At 46.3% G+C, this 24,833-nt stretch overlaps 1 protein-coding gene across 4 annotated transcripts in view; it reads right to left on the bottom strand.

The window, feature by feature from the left end:
* EHMT1 (euchromatic histone lysine methyltransferase 1) overlaps positions 1-24,833 on the bottom strand; it is a 124,225-nt gene that overhangs the window by 84,168 nt on the left and 15,224 nt on the right. The window contains exon 1 of one of the 4 annotated variants that reach the window (XM_075520070.1): positions 22,696-22,829. The exons of 1 other annotated variant lie outside the window; for it this stretch is intronic. The gene's annotated coding sequence lies outside the window, so the exon portion shown is untranslated. Of the gene's footprint in view, positions 1-5,126; positions 5,267-19,297; positions 19,318-22,695; positions 22,830-24,833 lie in introns of those variants that run through there. 2 more of the 4 variants (XM_075520072.1, XM_075520071.1) reach the window with 2 other exon arrangements.

Below are 24,833 nucleotides of genomic sequence, written 5' to 3'. Positions count from 1 at the left end.
TCTTCTCTTGTTCCTATCAGCATCACCATGTTAGAAAAAGCCAGGGGAGCTGCACCAACAGAAGCTGACAGGAGCAATAAAAGCCTCCGTCCTCCACATAAAGGACAAAGCCTCGCGATTCCCTGCCCCTGGAGAATCCCAGAGTCATTGCTAGAGCCATCGGTGTCCAGCACTAAAGCTGATGCTCCACACTTGTGAAAGTCAGGCCTTGGACTCCAACGCACCAGATACTCCAAAGAGGTTCAGAGCTTGCAAATGCCACTTCATGGACAGAGCCGCCTTGCTGTCCTCTTGAACGTGCTCACAGTAGGACCAATGCAGTCACCTGGAGGGTAAATTCAACAGGACTAACGCAGGTTTCCATTCCTGCTGCAGTCAAGTAATCCTGAAAGCAAATCCCCCAGCCTACACTCTGCAACGCTATGCACCCTTTACCAAGTATTCTATTTACTTAGTTTCATTCCAACCAATGCCATGGTCTTAAGGAGTATTGGAGACTGTTCTAGCCACCATGAATTCTGGGGGAAGAGCAAGGAAAACAATCTAGTTCTTACTGATCAAAAGCAGAGCATATACTGAAAAAAGCATCTAAACATCACCATGTGAAAAAGAACCAGATAGATACGTTGTGATTCGCTTAAATGTATTGCAACAATAAAAATATTAAGGACTTTTTATAAAGCAATTTATAATAAGAGATGGGAATAGTAGGCAATATTAATGTCTCCATTTTACAGATGGGAAAAATTGAGGCTTGGAGAATTAACTGCCAAAAATGTCTGGAGTGGTCCTTCACAAATGTATGGAGCAGAGGAACATGATATAGGAGACCTAGATGTGAAGTCATGCTCAGTGCTGATTTACTGAGTCACCTCGGGTGGCCAAGTTGGGGCAGCAAAGAATGTGTGGGGGCAGCCCGTTTGGGATGACTCGACTTTGAATCTCAGTGAAGTTTGAGCACTTTAAGCTCTCTTGAAAAAAAATCTCATCCTCCATTCTTTAAAAACAACAAAAAAACCCAAGACACATCAATGTAAATAACAAACATATCAGTATTTTCTCCCTCTGTATAATATTCCCTGTAACTAACATGGTTTTGGAGGGGAGGGGAAATATTTATCCAAAACAGCAAACTTGCAATCACTAAGGAGCTTTTTATGCCCACTGCCAAGTTTGAAAGCAGGCGGATGCCATGTGGGTGAATCTGCGACACCAGGACACAGTCCAGACTCATACAAGAAGTCAGTCACATCTGAACTGGCCAACAGGAGCAATAAATTCAGAGAAGTTACTCAGAAATCTTTTGTTGGGTAACTGGGCTGCAAGTCAAAGCTCCTGGGGCAAGGGCAATGAGCTCTGTTACAGTTTTTTAATGCAGATGCATTAAACACCTGGCAAACGCTTAGGTGAAAATATTGTATCGAAACAAAAGCAAATGTGGAAATAGAGCGAGATTACACCACTTGCTAACAAATTTAACTATTGCTTCCCTTCCCTTTCTCTTCCCCCTCCAGCCCGGCAGCCACTGCAGCATGCTGCTTGCAGGTATCAGAGGAACAAAGAGCCGATGGACGCCATAAGCCCCACGTACTTCTGGAAATTTCTGAACACAAATTTAAATTTGGGATGATAGTCATGGAATTTATTTTAATGCCCAAATCATTAAACCATCCTATTTGCGTGGGTTCTCAGAGCTACAATGCTAAAGACTTGCTGCATTACGGAGGATAAATGCAAGGATGGTACTTAGAGCTGAAGTCTAAGACCGACGAGCTCATTCTGATGCTTTCCCACATGAAAACTCTGTAGAACAAAAAACAAATTTCCAATCAAGAGTCACGTGCTGATTTTGGGTGGCCAGCTCAGACACAGTTTTTCAAACCTGCTGAGAACCTGCATCTCCTAGAGATGTAGAGACGCTACAACAAGATGCAAACGGTCAGTACACTTGAAAATTAAGCACTGGTTTCACATCAAAAATTAAACTACTATCTCAAAAAATGACTTCCCTCAAATTCTCCCACCTTCCCCCCGCCATGTGTAATACCCACTTACTTGCCTCACAAGGAGGCATAGGCTTAATTTTGTTAACATTTTAAACTGAAGGACTCAAAATACAGCAAAACACTAGGGGAAAAAAAGCAAACACAAGATGCTGCAATAACGTAAGCAGCTCTCAGAGATGTGAACCAGAGAACAGGGGAAAGATGAACGTTGCAGAATGTCTGCAACTGAGCACAGCAGCCCCTCGCCTTGTTTGCTCTTGGCCACAGCAACCAAAACCTGTTTCGGAGGCAAAGCAAGGGAAGGCAGGAGTCTACTGGGGAGAACTTTTGCACTCTGAAAAAAGAGCATTTGCACTATTTTTATTATACAAGGAACAGGAAAGGGCTTCACCCTTCCAGTGCTCTGTATGGAGCCCTGACTCTCCCTCCCAGTGCTGATCTCCTGAACCCAAATGGGCATCAAAAGCATCATGGACCTTTGGAAGCTTCTCCTCCGCGCTCATGCAGCCTTATCTCAGAGAAAAGACAAGCAGAAGTGGTTGGTTCTGGTTCAGTAATACTACCAAAAATAAAATAAAAGTGCAGAGGCAATAGGAAAAAAAAAAAAAAAAAGTCCTGAGTATTTTTCTTCTGCGACAGGAAGCCAAATGCCGGCCTGCAGCAGCCGCTTGATCACACTCGGGCTTCAATTAAACAAACTCAAGGACTGCCGAAGTCAGCTTCCTTTCCTTGAACAGTTTTGTAAGACATTTGCTTGGTAGCTGAAAGCTCTGGAGTTTCACATGAACCTTACTAGCGGCTGGATCATCCCTGTCACCAACTTCAAAACCCAGAACTGGAGCAGCGCACCAAGACAGCTCGTTCCCATGTGCCTTTGATTAATGACTCCTGCTGCACTTGGGGAGCTGAATTTCAGCATTGTTTTCACGCACAAGCCAAGAAAAAACAGCCAGCTGGGCAGAATATGGCCCTCCAAGAAAGATTTCCAGGATTCCCTGCTAGTCAGCAGCTGACAATATACAGCCAGACACTGTGAGCGGAGGGAGGGTGTTGCACAGCGTTACCATGGCACGTTCGTTACGCCTCGCACAGTCTGTGGGATGATCCTTCCCCAGACGGGTGAGAGTCAAGCGAAGAGCTGCTGCATCACCTGGCAAACATCACTTAGCTTTTTCATTGCCTCCTCGGCGCGTTCAGCTCTCGCGACAGACTGACGTCGACGTGGAGCTGCGGCTCTGGTCTGGCAAAGCACCTGGGAGCCGCAGGTACGGGGCTTGCTCCCGACATCCGTCCTCCAAAACAGTCCCCGTTGAAATGCACGGGACTGCTTAAAAATAAATGTGCCCTCGTCTAGGCTTAGTGATATATTGGTTCAAAGCAAAAACCCTGAGAGGAAGTAAAATCCTTTGCGGTCTTTTGCACAGATACGTACCCTGCACCATTCTTCTGCCCATGATATAATTACAGCCCAAACAGTCCAGGCTTCAAGCGAGAGGGACGCTCCCAGCCAGTCCAGAGCACCATCGCTCTGCAGCCTGCCTTGGAGACAGCTGTCCTGTCTTCTCCTCGCCAGATCAGGTGTAAGGTATCAGCAGACACCCGATACAAGCACAAATGCTTCTAAGCCTTGGCTGCGGGTAGGCAATATTCTCATCCTAGCAGGAGGATTGCTCAGTGCCTTCCCCCCCCTCCCCTTTAAGAAAGGGGGAGGGAAAGGCCCACTCAGATCATGGTAATAATGACATTAGCCCAGATGGTTATAATGGGAACATCCCTTGGGTACCACCATCATCATAGTAATATTTTTGATATTCCACTTTCCTGACATGCCTCAGATGTTGGCGTGAAAGCCTGCAAGGGTGGATATTTACAGGTCAATATGCTGTGACATGCCTGCAGCACCAATATTTTTTTTTCCCCCTAAGTCCTTCTTTAGAAGGAACAAAGTAAAGGATCAGCTATAAAGCAACCCAAAATGCCTGTCATTTCAAACTGCATTTAACACTCTTCTTCCTCTCCACATTGAAAAAAGCATTGCAGAACTTCCTGTAAAGCCCTGCATATCCCACTGCTAATCTAAATATGCCCCATTCCCAAGGAGACTGAATGGATGTCATAAAGTTCGACTTCAAACTATAAAAACTCAAGAAGAGGCTGCATCCACTGCAATGCACGAGCAAACAGAAAACAGAAGAGAAACGTGGTTCAGAAGTAACACAAGTACATACAGATTTTCCTGCAACGGTGTAGTTCATACACACCAGTCTAAATAAATGCCAGTCTCGTGTTTGTACGGCAAGACTAACTCTGCAGGGAGGGATGCTACTAAATGGGACCTGCTGTTCAGATCTAAGTGATGGAGGAAGGACACCAAGGTGTATATAAAGTAACGAGCCCAGTAATTTGAGGGATTCTTATCCATTTATTTTCAGCACATTCTTATACCTCATTTCTAATCCCTGTAACGCTGCCTTGCGCTCATCAGTTAACTTCACCTTCAGGAGTCTGTCAGTGTGCTTGGGAAGAAGGAAGGTTGCTGCCATCATTTTGTTTTAAAGAGCTACATGCCAATGGATCCAGCTGGGTTGATTTGCACAGCTGCATTACAACAAGCTCCTTACAGAATTAAGGTCAACTCAGCCTGTATCTCATCATAAAAATTCACCAAGTATTTTGCCAGGTACCTATAATGCACTTCTAGAGGTGAAAGCCAAACTTCTCGGTAAGAAGCAAACTGCACCAAGGCTCATGCCTTTCAGACTTGCAGTGTCTCTCAGTGACACAATTAATTTCTTTCTCTCCATGTAACTGATAATTAAAAGGAGGATCTAGCTTCACTGCAAAAGCCAATGCACGTCTATGTTAAAAGGGCTACTTGAAGATAGGTTACATGAAGGTTAATATTATATCTCCTTGCCTTTGCTAGCAAGTATACAAAGGACGAAATTGCAAATTAACTTAAACTAGCTATGGAGGTCAAAAAAATCCTATGCTTTTGTCTTCACTAGGCTGCAGTGCTGAAACAGTCACCCGTCCTGATGCAAACGTGGCACTTTCGGCATTGCGGACGGTGCAAGACTGTGACACAACCGTGAGACAGATGTGGGAAATGTGACTTACACGATTTCTTCATTCATTAGCCAGGTACAGTTGTGCTTGATTTCCTCTCCCTTCAACCATTCACGGGTTTTGTGGGAGACCTTCAAAATCAGAAAGTTTCTCAGCCTGGTAGAGCACTGCCTTCTCCAATCTCCTAAATGATAGGAACAGGAGATCCTCTGAGATGCTCCCTGTGGAGAACGGAAGGGTCAGTCCTGCCCGTTCATCACTCCGTCCATATTCAGAGGCTCAGGGGACTTTTTTGTATCATGTTTTAGTCACTGGCATAAAGGACAATTAAAACAAATATTCCGCAGCCTGCTGCAGAGACAACGATCAGCACTTGCCTCCCAATCCTTCATTTTGTTTGCCATCTTCACCTGTTGCCCATCTTCCTGCCTACACATCCAGATGCCTTTCCTTTAACCTTGCTTTGGGATTAGAGGGTTTTTTCTGTTTGCAGTTGTTCACACGCACAGATGCCCAGTCCCTCACGCTTCAAAGCTTCATCATCCATGCCATTTTTTCTCTTCTGTTTTGAAATCTCTTCCTCTGTTTTTAATTCCTGTATTTTCTTTCTCCTCTGTTTCTAATTTATTCTCTCCATCACACTTCAGTCTTTCTAATCCTTTCTCACTATCCTCCTGGGACAGGTTTTAAAACAAAGATCCTGCTGCTACTCACCTTGAGGTGCAGGCAGCAATGAGGCTTAACTGCTTTATTCTGCAGACTCTGAAAGTGAGCAACCCCCATGGAAACAACCAAAACCTTGCCAAGATCCCTGCTCTAGTCTCAAAACCCACCAAATTCACTCCAAAGGTATATACACACTCCACTGGCCCAACGGATAGGAAGGTACTGCTGCTGCAGGAATAGTCTCTGGTATCCTATATAACCTAAGGATAAATCTGAATACTCTTCCCCATTAACGCCTGACCAATGAAAAGTGATAATGTGTATAACTCCAAACACATATGTACACGTATGTGGAAATACAAGGAGTTTTCTTGCTTCTCTGTCCTTTTTTTTAAGATTTTTCTACAAGCTTGGCCTACCTTGTCCTGCCCAGCTAACGATGCTGCTCTATTAAATGCATATTGGATCCTGTCTGAAAATTCAGGTTTTAAACAGCTGCCCCTATCCCACTTGTAAGGTGAACTGTTAAGCAAGTATTAGTGCAGCAAAAATATGAACCCAGTCCAACAACGAAGAGAAACATCCCTTTGCAAATAAAACTGATGGGTGAAACAAGTCGTGGAAGTGAAGCCTCCCCTCGCACACCACAGCCCGCTGGGAGCCCTGGCTGCCCATCCTGCCTCAGTTCTTAGCCAAATGCTCAGGCAGTATCAGCTCCCCACTTCTCATACAACACTCTTAAGTGCAGGTAACCCAGGCTTTACTGCTCAATCAAACCTCCCAAAGTTCATACTTACTCTGAAAAAGAGAGGACCCCGTAGGTGAAGAAGGTCTGTGCAAGGCAGCTGGCGCTGGCACCCTGGGGAAGGGGGTCTCGACCAGCCCTGCACAGCTAACACGCAAATCGGGGGAAGAGCGTGCCTCCGAGCCTCTCCCGCGTATCGTAGCCTTGACTCTGCAAGCTTCAAGGTACTTCGGTCCACGTTAGCAACACATTTTAAGCGTTAAAAAACCTGCTTAAATAAATTAAGCACCTGCTTGAAGTTAATTTGTGCTACGGGGTCCCTACCGCGAAGCTGACAAAGCCGAGAGAGGGGCAACGGGATGAGCGATCAAACAAGCAAGCAATGATCGAGCCATCAGACCTCCTCCCAAGGACCTTGCTGGGGCTTGGACCCTCCACGTGGTGCATTTCACAGCCACAGAAACTAGCCAAAAGACAGATGATGCTGATTTCTCTTCTGACTCTGGACCTCTGCCTCCCCTCTCCAGCATGCCCGTTTGCTTTTGCAGAGGACATTTACAGCGGTGACCTCCATTCCATTATGCCTTATATTTTCACTTGCTTTCTTCCATCATGAATCATTAACAATCCCCATTTATCATCATGTAGTTATTCCTTTAATTAAAATAATAAAGGAAATTGCACTGAAGCTTCAGGGGTTTTTGTGTTGTTTTGTTTTTTTTAAAAAAAACCTATCCCACAGAAAAGTATGCGCTTTCTACTAAAAAGGAAAAGAAAAAAAGAAAAAGCAAAGCATGGTTGAATTTTGAGCCTACCAGCCTTCTACACTGCCCTTTTTATGTCTGACAACACAGAGGCGTGAATGCTATCAAGTCACACACAGGTACTGGCAACACGATCCTGCTTTGTACCACTTCCCAGCTAGGTGCTCGGTTTAATACAACACAAGCTGCCATACAATTAAAAAGGCCTCAAAACAAAAGGCCATAGAAAAAACTGCTAATATACCCGACTACCCTCATTTTTAACCTTAAACAATGAACAAGGCATCAATATAGAACTACTTTTGCAATGGGTCAAATTGAAAAACAAACAGTCCCCCACCCCCCATTGAAAACCCACCTAGCAGTGATATTTTCTACACACTATATATTAGGAATGTGTCCCAAGGCACCGCAGACTGCGAGCAGCTTTTCATGGCTCCCTTTGCCCATCCACTCCGACATTCACAACAGCGAAGCCCTTCCTCGGCACAGCTGCGTTTAAAGCAGAAAAAAGGGGGCCTGCCTTACCACGAGGCAATTAACAATTGGGTAATTAAAAAGAAATAATAAATAAGTGCTTGGCAAGACGAAGCGCCTTTGCAATCCACGGCCTTACCTGCTGGGAAGGGAGAGGCGCAGCGGGAGCCCGCCCAGCAGCAGCACCCTGAGCGCGGCCCTTGGCAGAGCACAGCTGGCAAGCGCAGAGGCTCCATCCTGCTGGAGCCTCCGGTGCGGGGGATAAACTAGCCAGGAGACAGCCCGCTGCTACGTGCCGCTGAGCCGTTTAAAGTTTAGAGGCGTTTTGTCCAAGGTAATCTTTAGGAAACCCCAACGGAGTGAAGAATCGGCAGTAAAAACCTCTTAAGGCAAGCCTGGCGTGATGCATACCTCTGTTTGGCTGTGCTGGCTTTTTAGATTCCCGTCAAGGATTTCGGAGGCCTACACCGGCGCGTCCACGCGCTCCGCACCACAGGAGGTGGCGAGGAGCATGCTCAAAGGGAGCAGCATCCTCCCGGCACGCCACGGCTCCGTCCCGTCATGGCCCCGCGCTGGAAGGGGAAGCGAGGAGCCGGGATGCTGCGCTGCTCCCGGAGCCTGGCGGGGGAAAGGAGGCGAATCGAGGAGAGCGGGGACAGTTTTTAAGCTCGCTCGATCGTTCCTCGGAATAAAATGAAAAAAAATTACTCATCGAGAGATTAAAATGTGCAAACATTTTGCTTGGTGTTCCGACTGCCACATTTAATATTTCAAACAACATCCAGGCCAATATTGTTGCTTAATTTAACATAACTGGATCCCGAATGCATCTCTAACAGATTAAACCACAGAAATATCCACATGTTTTAATGAGGATTTGGCACTACTCGGAGCCAAACAGATTTTAGCAATATTTTTGGACTACAATTTCTTTCAGAAGAAAAGAAAGCCCACTGGTAAGGATCTGCATTCCCTACATTTCAAGCTTTTTTGCATTTAAGTGCAAATTGAAAAACCTAAATATTTAGTGCCATTATAATTCGAGCAACATCTGGACAATTTTCTTTGCCTCGTAAAAGATTTTAGCCAGCTTTGCAGAGTCTCGGTCCATGTAGCTCAGGCAGAATGGCTCCTTTTACATTTGCATGCTTCACTCAGATTCTGTAGTTTCTATGCCAACAAGCATTTGTAACTCTTTAAAAAGCACATTTGGAAGTGGGGGGAGAAGGAAGATTTGAAATGTGATAAAGATTTTTTTGTTTGGGGATTTTTGTTGTGGTTGTTCCCCCAAATCTAAATCATCCATTCCTCATTTTGATCGGAGCCCTGGAAACCTCAGAAAGGCCCAATGAGCATCACCTCAGCCAGGGCAACTCTTCCACCTGCTTCAAAATGCAGCAGTGACTCAGAAAGAGGAAAGTTTGTTCAGTCAGTCTGATGTATCCAAATATATATACACACACATACTCGCATATATATATATATATATATATATATATAATTCCAGTTCTCTCTCCAGACAAAGAATCAATAGCAAACGTCTATCGGTGTCTCTTCAGACAATAGCTCTGCGGGGAAAGCAACAAATCTGCAGTGCTGAGAAATGAGCCCTTCAGATGTACCCCAGCCCGACCCCAACGGGCTCGTGAAACTCCATGCAAATGTACGTGTCCATGTACTGCAGGCTACAGGGCCTGTGCGAGTTTCCAAGTCCCCAGGGAAAGTAAACAGAGACAAGCAGCTACTACTGAACTGTCACTCAAAATCCAGCAGTTTGATTTTTAACCAGATTTTTGGAAGCGACGCCTCCCCTTCCTCCCCACCCCCAGTCCCAGACCTCACAGATGGCTCCAATTTTATAGTTAACACTTGTGCTCAGCACTGTGACATTATAGGTGCACGGAGACAAAGAAAACCACAACTACGAAAAAGCAAAATAAAACTTTCAAAGCCAACAATACTATCAATCTTACATAAGTAGGAGAAAAAGCTATATTTTGTTACACAGATGCAGCCGACTAGACGCGTGGTCATTGTGAGTTCCTCTTCCGCCTGAAGTTCACACGCGGGACCTAGCAATGCCTTTGGAGCCTCTCGGGAATGCCAGCTCATCACGAAGGTGCCCAACAGAAAAACCAGCCAGCCCAGGCCGCTTTGCAGCAAGAACAGTTGAAACAAGTTGTTCCCACCAAAAGGCAGGAGCACAAGGGTGTTTCCTGGAGGAGCTGCTCACCAGGAGGAGCTGAACGGGCAGCACAGGCAGGGTAGCACCTACCATCGCCTGCTTCTCTTAATTTTCTCGCCCATGAGCTCCGGAGGATGAAAGCCCAGAACACACAGTGATACTGCCAGCACTACACATTCATTTACAGGCTCATCGTTAACAATGGAAATCTATTAGCCCCTTCAGTCCACCCCCTGTGCATATGTACTACGTAACCTGATGTGCTGGGAGGGCAGACGAAGGAAAGGCTGTTGATGCCGTGCAATAATCAATCCTAACCACAAGACCAAGAGAAAATACTCTTGAGGACCCGAATACGATAAACTTCTCTTACTTCAGCTAGACAGGGGATACAGAGAAAGGAAGACTGGACGCCTTTAGCCAAAGCGAAACGTTTAATGCGCTGCTATTCTGGCAGGGCACTGGTTCCTTCCCGCCCTGCACAATCATAGATGATGCAGTGCATCAGACAACCGATTTCATCAGCAAGCTGGGATTTGTTTTCGCAAGCAGGGATCAGGACGAGATCCAGGAAGGGCAAAAACTCCCTCAGGGAACAGGAGACAAAAAGACAAGATTATCAGTATAGTGGTGGCGACTAAAAAAAAAAAAATATTAATTTTCAAAAGCGCTATTGTCTCACAGGACTAGTAACAGCCCCCAGCTAACAAACACAGTTACTCCTGCAAAGAGCCATCAAAAGATCAGGAGAAAAGGCTGTGTCTATAAAACTCTTCTCATTTGAAAAGGGCCTATAGGTCACTGCCTAGCACACGAAATGCCTGGAGCATGAGGAAGGTGCCTTGCAAAACACAGCCAGTAACACCCAACTCCTCCAGTCTGCTGTGCTGTAGGAAGGGGCACGAGTCCTTCTCCAGCCCAGCTCCCGTCCCCCGACGTTCCCTGCCACGATTTCACAACCTTTGCCATTTCAAAAGCCTTCGGGCAACCACACCAGCGAGCATGGAACTATTTTACAGAAGACTCTGCGTGACTGATAAATTCAGGCTTCTCCCTCCACATCATGCATACGTAGCTGACGCTGCCTCCGGATAGGGACCATAACTGCTGTAAATTAGAGTATTTTCACCTACTTCAATGAACTATATGGGTTTGTACCAGCTGGAAATACAGCTCCATCTGTGATTTAAGAGACTGAGCCTAAAATACTGAAATCAACGGCAGCTTTCGACAGACAGGAGGTGGCCACCTCAGTGTTCTCTGTCTGGGATAACTTCTTCCATGCTACGCACAATGAGCCAAGTGCACCGACAGCAAGAAATAGCAATCCATACCAGCTACAGAACGAACAAAACTGGGCAGTTTTATGCTGCAGCCTGCACCTACAACCCCCGGGACTTCTGAACAGGGAGGAGAGAGAGATCTCTCCTATTAAGAGTAGGGAGAGTGATTCGAAATCAATCTTTGGCAGAATCAAAGTCTGTCGGGACTCGCGTTAATGAATTCCCCTGCCAGGTTTATGATGTTTAACAGAAAACAAATTGTTGTATGCGCAGCATAGCAGGTGAGACCTGAGGAGGATATTCACACACCTGGTTTTTTGTTCCCTAAGCTCACTCCAACCAGGAGAGAGTCTCCCTCCCTCCCTCCCCTGTGCTAAGGGACATTTGGGCGATGAACGGCTCTCTCAGCTGGGTACGGCAGTCTCCTGGAGTTGGGTGGTATTAAGATACCTCCATTGTTCTTCTGCTTGAGATGGCAGCACAAAACTCTGGCTGTAAATGCAACAGATGATCACATGCACTCTTCAGCTAATGGAAATACCCGGGGGCCACGGGTCCTTTGTGCCGAGCCTTCTCCCACTGGGTCCCGTATGGGATTACTGCAGCAGCCAAGTAAGAGAAATTACTATTAGCTGGACTAACTGCTACAGAAAGATCATGAAAATGAATTAACTCCTACCCTTCTCTCTTCCGTGATGGATCACACTCTGCTCCTTTGGAGCAATTTCACATAAGGGGAGAGGGAAACATACGACCGATATGAGGAATTTATTGCCATGTGGTTTCTTGTGTTGAAACACAGCACTGAAACTGTCCCCAACGCCTCCGGTCATGCTGCGAGATGAGGAAAGAGCCAGGGCCACATCCAGGTCTGGTGCCAGCACCTTCTCCCTGCATACAGTGGAGATGAGCTCCACCTCTGCTGTCCCTACGCCTGGGAGCCCACACCTGGATGTGCAACGCTTACGGGGACGTGAATGACTGGGCAACAAACCCTTTGCGTTACGCAAGACTCTTGTTTTTTCCTCTTCACCCGCACTCAGCGTAATCCCCCATTGGCAGCACGGCCATCCCCAGCTCCAAGTTTTTATGTGTTTCTCAAAGCTTGTTGAAATAAAACTGGAAAGCAAAGCGGAGCGCAGATTCACCACTCCCCTGACGCTGGCCTAGATCTGAAGCTGTCCCACACTGGCTTCACCAGTGTGCCAGGCTGGTCAGGAGCCCTGAACGCATAGCCTGGTATAAAAAAATAAATGTGTTAGCTGACAAAATATGAAACTCCCTCAACCAACGCACCCACAAAAGCTCTAATTTAGCTCTCAGATTCATCACTGAATATTACATCACTTCTGAGCCTTTTAAGGAAGCAATCCAGCATTTTCCCAAATTAATCAGGTAACTTTTTTTTCAGCCAGACAAAGTTAAAAATAACCGAGAACCAGGTAGGTGTCAGTGAAAAGCTCTTGCAGGGAAAATCTTGTCCCATGACACCTGTAAGGAAGTCAGTCCTTGCTCATCTCCAGGCACTGAAATGCAGCAAAGCCACCTTCCCAGCAAACAAACACAACCAAGCCCAAGGACAACGCTCCCCACTAATGCCGGATAATTTTAGGGCTTCAATTGCAGGCAGTCCATATTGCTAGCAAAATCCTACATAAGACTTGCACTATCTACCACAGCAGGCTTGACCCCATTTTCATATGCAGAAGCAAAAAAAAAAAAAAACCAACCCTCATAATCCTACAGAACACAGAGCAAATAGCACTCTCTGGGACCACTTGAATACCACCCTATTAAAATACAAACATGTTCCTACAGTAGCTCAATGATTTTAAACATTCACCATCTTTTCATTTCAGGTTTTAAGCACTTTGCCTGGCAACTGTCTGAAGGGCAAATCATTATGGAAATAGGAAGACAAATAATTTTCCTTTATTCTGGAAGAGAGGATTATTGGAATAAATAAAATAATCAGCTTAGGCAAGAGCACAATTCACAACTTATGAAAAACAGAGGACTTTTTTTTTCATTTTTCTTTCCAAAGAAAAGATTTTCTTGCATGGAGTTTGCAAGGTAAATGCAGAAGTTTTGGAGTTAAATAACTTTGGACTGCTAACTCACAAATAACTCCCTATATGCCATCAACAGGAGGAAGGCTGTCATTTCAGACACTCTTAGAGCCACTTTTTTTATTTATTTAATATCGCAACTTAGAACACCCCCCAAAAAGATACAAAGGCTACCCCCTGATCTCATTTTGTACTGAGGCGAATCTGCAGCAGCCCCAGGCTAGATGCAGCCCTCGAAGGGGCGGGAAAGGCGTCACGGGAGTAAGAGCCGCCACAGCACCGGGCACTGACAACAGCAGGTCATCGCTTTTTAGGGTCCCCTCCCAAGGCTCCGCCCCCAGTAAATCCACAATGAGTCTGTTGAGATTAATGAATTTATCTGGATTTCAAGCACTGTAGAAGATATTGGAACCAGTTTCAAAATCAAGCAAAGGAAGGTTATATGCTAACGCTCGCTGATGAATGCAAAGGAGAGGAGCGCCTGTCTAATCAATGCCACTATCTGACGCCAGCCTGTAGCACTGGATGCTCAGCATCATGATTACTATGGTTATAGGAGTATCTGATACACTGTGACATGCGTGTATACCTACATATATGAATTAAGTTAAAGGTAAGGCATTTAACTCCCAAACCCCAGCGGGAGAAGTGAACAAGAGGAAAAGGAGAGCCTTCAAGTTCATATTAGCAAGAGATGAAGTTATTATTTACTGAGAAAATTTTGGGATATCTTGGTAAGACCCGTACAGTTATTTCTGAAGGACTCCTCTAATGAGCAGTGTGAGTTATAAAAATAGTATGGAAACTGTGGTTCAAGTTTGCTACAGCCTCGAAAAAGAAACAGATAATTGATGTAGGCACAGATTCCTGGGAACACTAAGGACTATAAAAGTACTGAGAAATCAAATTGATGATCTGGAAAATAAGATGAGATTAAGAATGATCAGGTTAGTGGGGGCTCCTGAAGGAGCAGAGGCAGGAGAAAGCAGACTTAGTTTGCAGTGGGTTATTAAGGAGGTTAGGGATGAATAATTTCTACTGTTTGTATCGTGTCCTGGTGAGCCATGTCCCCAGACAGGCCAGTTATGTAGTGCCCCGCACCCCTCCCGGGGAAGGAGCTCGCTCGTGCATCAGGGAGCCCACGTGTTTAAGCCAGCTCATAAATCTGAGCCTGGTTCCAGGATCCGGCACCGTCTCCCTCCACTGCTGCGACACCAGAGGGAAATGCATGACTCAAAGCTGCTCCCTTTGCTTTCTCCAGCAGTAGCTCTACAAACCCAGGTGCCCGGGCGCAGCCACGTCGCAGCAGCTGGGGAAAGCACCACTAGAAAGAGCTCCCGCACATACCGGCACCCCTGCCCTTCCCACAGGGAACAGCCATTTCTTCTGTTTGCTTCTCTAGCTGCAAATCACTGTGCCAGCAAGTAGGTCACGGACTAGATGGCGCTTGAAGAATCACCTGCAGTTCATTTCCTCCTCTTCTTTTTTTGTTTAATTTTTTTTTTTTTTAAGAGCCACCAAGTCGCTTCACCATCACCTTCAAAACCAGCCTCTGCCAGCACAGCCCCATCCATCCATCCATCCATCCCTCCCCGTCCTCTCCTCCTCCGACTGCCGTGCTCACAGCCCTGTCTCCTGCGTTTCTGCCCTCTCCCTGCTCTGTTTAATTCCATCTTTCCCCTGCAGGTGGATGCAGGTCTTTAAAGCAGAATTTTTTCTTCCATCTTCCCTTTCACCACAGACCATATTTTTCCAAGCACAACGTACCGCATTGTATTGCTTCTCTAACACGCAGAAGCTCAAACCTACGTCCTCCCCGATGATCAATTCATTAAGCCTCATCCACCACGGGAATGCATTCTACTAATTTCACAGCCAGGTTAAAAAATGCAGCTCCTTCCCCCGTGCCCGTAACTTCACTTATTAATCCTCAGGGAGAAGGGGGGTAGGGAGTCCCCTTTGCCAGCTGCTGCTTTCAGGCTTGCTCCAGTCCTCTCTCAAAGCCAGGGCTCCCACGGGCTCTGCTGGGGAGATGCCATGGGCCCTTCCCTGCTTCGCCCAGGCCGTGCAGAAGACCTGGCAGCCGGGCAGGAGGGCTCAGGGCAGAGGGAGAGCACTGCAAAAGGGCACGAAGCAAGGCTGCAGCGGCAAGGAGCTAGTTCAGGGTGTTAAGGAAGCTGAACCGCAGCCATAAGCTGGGTTTCAAAATGGCCAGGAAGGCAGGAGATAAAACTTCTCCTCTGAAGCGAGCCTCAGTAAGCATGAAGGTGGAGAAATGCTGCGCGTTACAGAAAACCCTTCCACGCAGCTTCACCGCAGAAAGAGGATTCATCACAGCAAATAATTACAAGGCTTATATCATAATGCCTGGTTTTAAAGTCATTGCCAATTGACTAAAGGTTGGCTGAAGCAGTTAGAAGGGAGAGAAGCAAAGACACCAGGCTTTGAAGTGGTCATAATTTGATTATTAAAGACCGGGACTTTGATGCAATATATTACCCAGCACAGTAACTTTCTCCTCCCTGCGATTGCCAGGGTTGCATAAGGTTTCTTTAGATACACCTGTAAGATTCAGTTCCATTTTGTTCGTTCTGTTTTGAATACAGTCCTTGGCTGCTACGATACCAAAGAGGTGAGCAAGTCCCAAATTCAGGTTTCAGTTCCTCCACTGAACAAAGTCATGCTGATGGAGAAAGAGACAAAACTGGCCATATGGGCAGAATTTTTCACAGAAATCTAAAGATAGGAGCCTGCAAATTCAGGCAATGAATCCTCCTGAAAAGCCCGAGTTACCCATCTCAATGAAAGCATCCGGGAGTCCCCTGCACTGCATTCCCTGCACACACCGCAGTCCCACAGCCCCATCCACATTGACCCACGAGTTAAACACCTGGGGTAATGTTTTCGGGTGGGATGACACCTCTGCTCTGCCCAGATAACTCCAGCCTGAGCACTGGCTGTTGCCTCCCCTGCTGACACCCCCGCTCCCCGCCGGCTGCTGCTCCTACAGCCAGCGCGGCAGAAGCAGACGTGCCCCATCCCCTCAGCTGCCTCGCAGCGGGCACTGCACCCATTTCAAGCAGGCTACGAGCTGCCCAGGCTGAAGAACCAACCTCCGCTCGCTTCGGCCGTACCGGAGGGCTGGGGGGCTTGCACGGGGAGCGAGGTGCCCACTCCGTGGGAACACCCCAGCAGGGATCTGCAGAGCTCCTCCGGCAGAGCCCAAGAACACATCCGCAAACCTTAAACCAAACAAAAATTAACTTTGGATGTAGCTATCTCTTCCTTTCAGCCTTATCAGTTCCAGGGCTTGCTGGAGCGGAGCTGAACATCTTCTCGGCAGAGAAGAGCAGCCCTGTGCAGGAGGGAAGCAGCTGCGGGCTGAGGCTCTCGCAAAAGCTGCTCGGATCCGGAGGCACAAAGTCCCCAGGCCACCAACGGCTTGGTAAGGCTGAAGCACGGTGCTCCACGCTAGGGGCTCTCCTCAGCCACTGAAGTTCATTTTCCCCATTTTACTCTAAAACAAGAAGAGGAGGAGGGCTTTACTCTTTGGCTTTGAGCCAAGAGGCATGGCACTAAGGAAACAGTGTCACCTTTGTCCTTTTGCTGAGCCTTTCCCCCGTTTTCTGGTGCCAGAGATGCCCGCCCTGGTACTGGAGACCGAAGGAAAAAGTTTAAAGCTGGTCCAAACCATTTTAGGGATGAACTTGATTCCCTTTCTCAGTGAGGCTGCAATAAAGAACAAGATGACAGATCCAGGCTCCCTAAAGTCACTCACTGCAGAAGGGAAAGACAGCGATGACCTGCGCTGCGGGCGAGCCAGGGACAAGCACCTCGTTTCAGCATACGGACAGTCCTGGTGCCACGGGACCTCTGGGTCCTGTACCGGGAAAGCAGCCCCGCACCTACACACTTTAGGTTAAAGATGTATTTTTGTTACGCCCTGATCATAAATTTTAAGGTTTATTTTAACTTTCTTGCTTTCACCTTTGCTTTTCAAAAAACTATTTCCCAGCCCTTCAACCAAATGCACTTTAACCAGAATTTGATCGTTTTCCTCTGAACTGAAAACCCCTTGTCGTGGTGACAGATACATCGCTGGCATAAGATAAAAATCTGAAATAGAAAACACTCATCCACCAGTGAGAAACATGCAACATTGCTGGATCCCGACAGAACCACGGTCCTCCAAGAGACAAGTCTTTGTTCTCACGATTTCCAAAACAGTATTCTGAAAACAACGTCCCACCCTATATAGATTTATATTGCTATATCTCTATCATTTTCCTTACACCCATCAAAACGAAGATATAATTAACCCATCCTCAATAGAAATTGCAATGATTTTGAAACAGCAAGAAACAATCTATTTGCATTTGGTAGCTAATTATTCCCCCTACGCACACAGCCATCAATGTTCCCTAAAACCATCCACAGAACAGACAATCTGTGCTAGCCAGAGCTTCTGGAAAGGAGGGGAAAAGGAGGGACTAAGCGAAAAACCTCAACATTGGAGTGGCAAAATTTTCTTCAAATACGCAGCATCTCGAGCTTAGCCAAGTCTGTAATAGAACTGCCCTTCTGAACTCATCCGACAGCATTACCATCCACCTGTGTACCGCATGTAAGCTGACAGCTACCACAGGACGACGAATCTAGTGGGAGCCACTGACATTTGCAAAATTATTGAATTATTATTCCCTTCTTCACACCACTCCAAGGAAATACGAAGCTTTTTTCCAATACACAACATCGCAAGCAGATCCTGTTGCCGTTGGACATAAATTTAACACCGGGTAACACCAGGACTACTCTCATAGCCATACAACACATGAATTTTCAGTGGCACAGGCAGAGTTGCATCTATTATTATTCACTCCTCGAAGGAGGAAGGGTGTGCCCTTCTTCCTCTCGTACACAGTCCTGGAGACTTGCTGAGGAGTGATCTCTAACAACTTGAGCTCGAGAGGAGCGATTTATTCCAGTTAGGTACATAACACTCAAAATGATGCCCTTCCCCGCCCCCCCCAAGCCAGGCAAGTTTTACTGACAGTTCACCTCCATTTCCTCATCACTCAGAAGGATTAGCTAGATGTTTTTAAGAGGTAAAGACGCAAGCCGTGGTTAGCAAGCACTGCCTCTCCCAGCTCAAGCACTGCTGAAGCAGCCTGAGAAAAATCAAGCCACCTGGGTACTTCTGCTTGACGTCCTGGGAGCCCCCAGGTTGGCCCTCCATCGCTTGTGCTGTAAGTATTTGGAGGAAGCCGATATAAAGCATCAAGGGTGGTAAATCACATCCTCCTTCACCCACGCTTTCTGGAGGCGAGTAGATAAAATGCTGTTCACTCACTAGGAGCTAACAGAGGTTTTCCTTCCTCCAGGATGCACCCGCAAAGCAGCGACTGGGAAGAAAGGAGCTCGGTTTCACCTTGACGCAATCCGTGTGCCTGCAACACTTACCTCGCTGGCAAGGCATTCTCTCCTCAACATGCAAAAAGTGATCATCCTTTAAAGCAAAGCCAAAATATCTCAACGATTATTTTTCTTCCCCCATCTGACACAGGTTTGCAGCTCCTCAGGCATGGGGAGGAGAGGGAGCAAAATAAAAAAAAGAGACTATTATTCTGTAGGCAATCAAAGCTAATCCCTTTACACAGTTTCTTTCCAACAGAAGCATGATATATCGAGTCCCACTGGGTTCTGATCACAACTAAACAGGACTAGATGTTTTCAGCTCCCTTCTGCCAACACAGCTCAACGTGCAGCAGGCCTCACCTCCTATAATCATTTAACTCAACACGAAGTCACCCTGGTGCTCTACCCCAGCTCTAGAAAGTCAGCCCGTGCCTCAGTATGGCCTTGCACGGAAATAGGATTACTTTGGCCTGGAGGAGAAAAAGAAACCACAGCATGAAGGTCACCCATAAAATCATTACACAGATCCCTCTTCCCCAGCTCTTAGAGAAAAACCTCTATCAAACCCTCAACCTGAAAGTAGAAACACAAAAAGATATGTACATTAATCCCATATACCTCCGTCAATTTTTTTCCTCGTGTCTTTAGAGCAGTTGTTTACTGCAGCCAACTGCAGAGAAATTACAGTAGCTTAACTCTCCAACTCCCTCTAAAGGATTAATCTTCCAGTGAGCATGCTCACGCGAGATCTTTTTTCAGCAGTTGCATCCATTTCATGAAATGAGGGCTGCTGCAGACATGAGGAAATGCCATTTCAGGACTACAGGCAAAGTTAAACAGCCCCCAAAATAAGGGCTGATCCCTTCCTAGAGCTCTAGAAAGGATCTCTGCCCAACCCTCTACCTCCAACGAGGTTTAAAGATTTCACGTTCATGTGCCCTTGCAGGAAGAGGGGGGGGCTGGTGGTTTCCCTGCGACACACGTTTTAAATGTCTGATCTTGGCTTTTCTCTACAAGCTGGTGGACAGTTCATCCACCGCATCTTTAGTCAAAAATAGCTTCTTCTCACTGGCAGATTTTTCTTTTCTATCACTTGTTGGCTCATCTTTGCTTTTAAAAAAATCAGGAAGATAATTTGGGGTGCAGGGGGGGAGGGGAGGGGAAACATTCAAATAAAAAGGAACAGCTTTAAAAATCTAGTTCTCAACTCTGCATCACAGTAGGTAACAGATCCTGAGACACATTTAACTCCACAGATTAAGGACCCATGCAAATGAGGATTTGCTAGTAGACAACAAATCCAGTATCTAAACAAGGCTGTTCAAGTAATCTTGTCCATTCTCTCCTAGACCACTGTAGATTAAACTGCTCTCTTTGAGGTGTGTCTCCCTCACCCCAAACGGTGCACCTTGAATCAGAGCTTTCCTGGTGAAAATAAAGCTCCAGAATTAAGGACAAGTATTTATACTTCAGAAACAGATTCTTCCATTTCCATCTTCCTATATTACCAGGGTACTGCCGCTCCCCTTCCCATTTATCTATTTTATGTCCTGTTGCTTAATTGCTCTTTGTAGCTGATACAGATCCAAGCCTCCCCCTCCCCCACAAAAGGCTCTGATTTCAAGTTTTAAACCCTGCCTGAGTCTAGGACACATAGAGACCAGACTGCAACCCCTGAGCACTGGGGAAAATCTGGAGTGGGCTACGGCCGAAGGTGTGAGATTGCTTCACAAATCCAGTCGCCAGACTTCACCCCAGCCATTCCAAAGATCTAAACATTTATTTTTTTAAAAAAAGTCTTGAATGCCTTTGATGCCATGAAACCCCTTTTATGTTTTAAGCCCTACACGTGAATCCACAAAAAAGGCAACATGTCATGATAGTGTTAAATAAGGGCTATGTCTGCTTTTTAAAATGAACGCTCACCATAGCGACAGTCTCCGTAAGGAATGATAAAACGTATGGTGACACTGGATATTTTGTTCTGTTGTCACCTAAATAGAATCACCCACAGAAAGGAAATCTCTGTTACCATGCATTAAAATAGACGCTTTGTTTTATTTATAAAGCATCCAAACTGGTTGGTTTGGATGTGTCATAGCACAGGCTGTTCATCCACCCCTCCCTGCTCTATCCTTCGGGGACTTAATGAACGATGCCTGCGCTCATCCTGCCCTCGCCTCCGCTCATCTCAGGTGGTGCTGAGGCTGCTCCAGCTGCTCGGAGGAAGGTGTGGAGTGAGGGTGGGATCTGTCCCTGAAAATCCCTGCAAAGAAAAATCCCAGTCTTTAAAGCAGGGAGATGTGAAAGCCTTGATGCAGGAAGATCATGTCCTGCACTTCCTCCTCCATTGCAGGATTACACCCAAACATGAAGTTGGGATATCAGATATGGAGTTATCCTGACCTGTCATTCCCAATTTGGAAACCAGTCATACTCCCTGAGAGTTTAGACTGAAGATTGACTGCTATTGATTCTTCTTCAAGCAAACGGCCCAAGCTGGCAATCAGTCAATAATAAGCAATTACTCGACAGCCTCTTATCTCCAGATGCCAGCCCAGACAGCTCGATTCATAGAGGCAGCAGGTCAATAAATCAAAGCTGTTCTCAAATTTTAAAATATCATCATTTAAAAACCCACCCAGCCTTCAACCTGGCTGAAAAAGCAGCCAGGACAGAGAGATTCCCACAGAACAGTATGGTGGCGTATTACTAATTTACCAAACAGGAGATAGTACGTGATGTGGTGAAATCCACCTCTGACACTCCTCATTTGTCATGAGTAGCTTGAAAGTTGCAGCTGGATGAAGATGATGAGAGAGAGAGAGGAGGAAGTGAACCCCTTCTCCTTCAAACAATTACTCGCAGGGAAGAAGCAGAGCGGGGCAGCCTTCCTTAAACGCCCACCGTTCCTGGTGGCTCACGTTGACCCACCTCGCTGTTCACTGGCAGCCTCAGAAACACCAGCGCAAAGCGTGTTTAACAACACCGTGACGGCAAATTGATGGCAGCTTTCTAATATCCCTGCTGTGACCTCTATACCCTGAGTATACAATTAATCATTTCATCCTAGGAAATGCGCTTCTTTGCTCTTTCATGGACTAAACATGATACAAGTATGCCAGCCAAAGGCTCCTCTTGTGCATTTCAGCGTGGCCCAGAGGCGATGCTGTTAAGTCCAGTGGTGCCAACACAGTGCAACAGAGAAGAAAATCAGCCTTGCCGAAAACTCATATAGGCGTTTTAAGCTCTCAGTGCAGACTCCCTTTAAAGACTCATTTGTATGAAAAGAGCTAAGAATTGCCTATATAATTTGCAGGAGACCACGCAGCCTGGTGCAACGGCAACCTTTATCTAGTATTGCAGAACCTAGAAACTCTGGTACCTCCACTGTTTATCCACGAGTTCTCACAGAAGTCATGGAAACAGCCTAAAAGTAGACAGAGCAATACTTAAACAATTCTGCTTCTGCTGCTAGAGGAGGCAGGTAGCCTACAGGATGCTGTATCCTCCACATCAGGTGTTAACCACTGGCACAGAAGGAGGTGCACAAGGTACCAACAAGCTGCACCGGCACAGTAAATCCAAAACCCTCAGAGCCCATGAAGCTTTCTGCTCATGCTGGAGAAGTGTCCCAGATTTATGAAGCTTGGGGCAGCTCCACCAATGTACCACAGTGTAGCTGTGACCCCATCTAGGCAGGCTGCCAGGCGCCTAAACAATACCAAATACATAAGAAAACCGAGAGAAGAAGGTGGCGTGACTTGGGAAAGTGGTATCTCTAAGTATGGGGGACCAGCAGTTCCCAACGAACACAGAGCACAGAGGCTTCTTGCTTCATTTGACATGACCACTGGTCCCAGGAAGGAACATATTTGTACAATGATTATGACCAAACCTTGCAGACTGAGCCTTTCCAATCACACTAGCTTGAAAAAACAAGATTTTCAGCCCAATATCTAAACAAAAAGGGGTGAGCCACTGGAAGCAGGATCAAGCCCATGGCTGGTACTCACTGTTTACACTCTATTTGCCAGAAAATGCAGACGTCTGAGGACGTAGTCTAAATGTCCTCGGGCTGCAGCACCTTCCAGAGGTCTGGGAGGGATGGTCAGGTGAAAGGCAGCAGATAATGAATTACTTCAATCGTACTCGCCAGTTTGGTCAGAAGGGCCTGCTGAGGTTTTCACCTCTAGCTACACACAGTGCATTTGGTTCTTTGTTTCATGAGTGGCTGGGACAGCAGGAAGCTGTGGGAATGTATGCCCAAAATCTGAAAAGGATTTCTCTTCTTCTTACCCACAGAGCATCTGCAGGTGGCTTTTACACTGTCAGGCTGGTCTGTAACATCGTGGCAAAGCATGGAAGAGCACTCAGGAGAAAAAAAAAAAAAAAGTGTTAATGCATAATACTGTATCACTATCACCATTTATAGTAAAGCCACAAAATGCCAAACCAGCTGACAGGATCCCACAAACCACACTGCAGAGCAACAGCGGGCTCCTGAGTTTTGCAGCTTATCAGAATTATTTTCACACAGTACCTACATTTTTCTGGTTTAAAACACGGTGCCCTTTTCTCTCCCCCTCCAAGCGTACAGATGGATGGCAGGTCAGCGCATCCGCGCTCTAAGGACAGTCTAGCGTCCTTAGTAGCACAGCTCTAACGGGGAGCCTGCAAAACTGGAGTTGCTGACCACTGAAACAGTTATTTATTTCCCCACAAAGGAGAGCAACCATGCTGCCTGCTATTGGCCTGGCTTCAGTGGATACACAGCTTCAGTCTAACCTGCGTTGTCATACTCTGTAAAAGGAAAATAATATAGCAACGTTACAAACCATAAATGCAGCGGTAACACAAGACTCTTTCTCATCTTTTATGACGAAAAAAATGCCAGTCGCAAGACAGCCAGGTACCACAACCTGCCATTCATCCTTCCCATCTCAAGATGCGACCATTTCATACAAAAGCTGCTGATCACCTGTTGTGCTCTGCTTCCTTCTTTTGAAGCATAGTGTTGTGTTAGCACCAGGGTCCCATTGCTTTGGGTCTGAAAGTGTTGCTAGAGCAGCAAATGCTAGAAACTGGAGCAGAGAACAAAAGGGCTTCATGGCCCCACTGAAGATGTTATCAATGAGATAGCAAGAATGTAAAATGGGATCAAGACACCTCTCTTAAAGCAGAGAACTGCCATCTCCAATACTTTTGGTGGACAGAATGATAATTTAGCAAGTCCACCATCTCAGCAAGAAATGACAGCAGCTCAGCCCCACGTCTACTTCTTATCAGGAGCCCCACGACTGACCAAGGTATTGCTCCTCTTCATGAGCATATTTCATGCCCAGCATGAACATGCCATTACAGCCCGAGACCTCACGGCTGACTTTGGTGCAGCGAGGCAGGAATTAGGGACAGACTTTTCTGTAAAGGCAAAGTAAATCCCTACTTGCATGTTGAGCAGGTTGCCTTTGCAGAAGGAGACCTGGTCAGAATACCTCTCACTGGACAAATCCAGTTTAGGTTAAATTCCAGAAGTTCATTGGGCAGGGTAGACAAAATTAGTCTCTTAATGGGATCTCACTGTATTCCAGGCACCTTTCAGGGCCTATCAGAGTGGCCCACGTGGTTGCAATGAATACAGATGCTTTAGAAAATAATCCTCAAAGCAGACTAACTCAGGGACTTTCCTTTGGCCCTTCTAGCACCCTCAGCATGGAGACAGCACACCAAAGGTGCGTGCACAGTGCCCTAATTGTAAATATTACCCACTGGAGGACAGTAAACAGCAGGCTTCTGAGTGATTGCAGCCCACTGTCAAAACCACCACCACAATGGTGGTTTGTGTTCGCTGCATCACGCTGTCTGCAGCACCAGTTTCGATACTGGAGAACTTTGGAAGAGCTCAGAAGATACTTGTGCTTCACACACGCACGGATTCGTTTTGCCCCCCGCTGGTTGCGAGGATCTGACTAACTCTGATTTGTCTCTCAAGATAAACAAAGACTGTTTAAGGGGGTCCTTTTTCATTTAGCAGGAACTGTCCCTCCGCACCTGGTCTTCCCATCACCTACACCAGTGGCTTTCAACCTTTGGTCTGCCAACTTCTTCCAGAAGGCTCTGAGAGGTAGCTAAGAAAAGCAAGCCACTTGCAGTA

The sequence above is a fragment of the Mycteria americana genome, chromosome 17 (genome assembly GCF_035582795.1).
Source record: "Mycteria americana isolate JAX WOST 10 ecotype Jacksonville Zoo and Gardens chromosome 17, USCA_MyAme_1.0, whole genome shotgun sequence".
Lineage (NCBI taxonomy): Eukaryota > Metazoa > Chordata > Aves > Ciconiiformes > Ciconiidae > Mycteria > Mycteria americana.
The sequence above is the reverse complement of the archived record's forward strand: the minus strand, read 5'-3'. Positions and strand labels throughout refer to the sequence as shown.